This window comes from Elephantulus edwardii, unplaced genomic scaffold (genome assembly GCF_000299155.1).
Source record: "Elephantulus edwardii isolate Elephantulus edwardi_28Jun2011 unplaced genomic scaffold, EleEdw1.0 scaffold00466, whole genome shotgun sequence".
NCBI classification, from domain to species: Eukaryota; Metazoa; Chordata; class Mammalia; order Macroscelidea; family Macroscelididae; genus Elephantulus; species Elephantulus edwardii.
Genome location: NW_006400216.1, coordinates 48,627 through 51,083, shown reverse-complemented (window position 1 = coordinate 51,083; position 2,457 = coordinate 48,627).

Sequence of the window (2,457 nt, the reverse complement as noted above, 5' to 3'; positions counted from 1 at the left end):
AAAACAATCTGGTGTTGATGATGCTGACACAACAGAAGCTACTGAACAAAGAAGATTTCAGGGAGTACTGGCTGGCTTGCAGGCCATCCCTGGAGCAGGGAATGGAATCCTTACATGTTTGCTGATCTGGTGCTTCTGGGAGACCCTGAGGTATGGTAGAATACCAGGAGGCAGGCCCCATGCCCACAAGGCCAGCTAGGATTCAACCTCAAAAATTCCTGCTTCTGACAAGGTCAAATGCTGGTGGACAAGACTTGGGGCTCTTGGAAATCCTGGTGAAGGATTACTTTCTCAATGTGGATGACCATGAAGAATAGACTGGAATTCCAATACGGATTTAAACTAGAAAACCAGAATTATGCAACTCAATGAACAAAATGACCAATATTTTTAAAAGAAGGGTCACAACACATAGAAGGAGAGGATAGACAGGAGGAAGGTGTTGGAGCAATAAGAAGCATCCTTTGCCCTGGAGAGAGAGAGAGATCGAGATCGAGAGAGACATGGAGGGAGGGACAGACACACACACACACACACACACACACACACACACACACACGGAGGGAGTGAGGGACAGAGAGCGTGAGCAAGTGGGAGAGCCATTTGTGCGCCAATCCCAAGGATCCTTTACTTTCTCATTTACTTCAAAGTTACTCTTCTATTAACTCCCAAATTCATCGTCTTATGCCTCTCCGGTTCATTATAGCTGCTTACTTGGACTAATGTCTTTCCTGTTGGACTATTTAGGAGGGACCTACAATTTTATTTTTCTTGCCACTGTATCTTAGTAATAAAGCTGTATACCAGGCATTGTATCAGGTATGCTAATCCCCTCAAAAACTCCACAGCATTGTTATTATTTTTTCATTTTTTACATATAAAGAGTTAAAAATTTGAGAAGGTAAATATCCTGCCCAAGATCATAGCTAATTCGTTTAAGGGTCAGAATTCGGACACCGGTATGTAGGTATTCAAAGCTCCCACTCTTCCTACCAAAACATCTCTTTGCTCATAAACTAGCCTTTGGAACGAGGGTTTGTTAGTGGCCATATCTCAAGGAGGAGACACCATCTTTACCTGAGCTCTGTCACTGTTTCTTTGAATAACTCTGAGTAGCTCTGAAACAGCCCTCTCATTCTCATTTCAACACCTCAGGCTCACTGCCTGGTTTCTGGTCGAGCCATTCATTCACAGAGTCAATGAGCTGCGCCTGGTGAGGAAGCATGCTGTTCCTGCCTTGAGGACCTCCTCTGCTCACTTGTCTAAATGTTCACGTGGGGCTCAGGCTCTGAGAGTGCTGCCCTTATTTCCCAATGCTCACACTTGCGTAGAGCACATTGTGAACGGAGAATGAGATGGCCTGGGTTCCATCGAGAGAAATGTTGGCCCCCAAGGAGTGTGAAGTGGGTGCAACTCCCCAAGAGAAGAAAAGCCAAGTTTGGTATGACTGCAGGGTCTTGTCTGAAGGCTATACTTATTTTGTTTCTGGGTTAGAATGAACAGATCTGAGAAGGCACGGAGTTAAGAGCTCCTTGTTGACACGACTTGCCAGCAACCCATACTTAAAGGTGCCAAATCTCAAGGCAGAGCACTCTCAGAGGATCTAGAGAGAGGTGTCCTGGAGTTCATAAGGGAATAAAGTTGTGTTTCTTGTCCCCACACAATATGCCACATAAATTATGAGTCCTATAAATGCCCCAAAATGGTTACACTTATGCTAAGCTAGCTGAGTTCTTATTAGTTTTGTTTCTCTAGTTGCTATCTGGAAGAAGAGCAAGCTGACCATTTCCTTTATTGTTTTTAGTTTTGTTTGTAGAAATAGATGCAGAACAAGCAGGTGATGGTTTTCCCTTTAAAATAACCATTGTGTGTTGTTTATATTTTTCAGTCATCCTATGTAATTGTTAATTAAACTATGTATTGGGGGTTGTTTTTATAAGGGTATAAAATAGTTACATTCTCTACCCTGCAGTGCCGCCAGATCCTTGCAGTACTGCCCCCCTTGTCAGTAAGTTTTCCTTTCCTAATTAAATAAAGCTAATGCCTGTTAGTCTGTGTCTGGCTCAGTTTTTAGGTCTGTCTGTGAATACAAACCTTGAGGGACTTTCCCTCTGGCGAGCAAACCCCAACATTGTGATGAATATAGAATGTGGTTCAGATCCAACAACTATTTCATTAGTGTCTTCTACCAGCCCTGCACCATACCAGGGAGATGAAGGGATGTAAGGGAGGCCAGAGAGTGCTTTCCACTCTCTAGAATCCTCTACCTTCTGAGAAACAAGATGAAGCCATGTGACACAGTGAGTGAAACAAAGAATCCAGGTGAGGAAAACCTTCTGGCAGGAGCAGAGAGCCGTGGCTGTGTGCTCGGGAGCTGGTGCTATCTCAGAGGGCTGGACAGTAACTGGTCAGACTGAGGATGCTAGCTTCTGGCAGGAGCAGAGAGCCGTGGCTGTG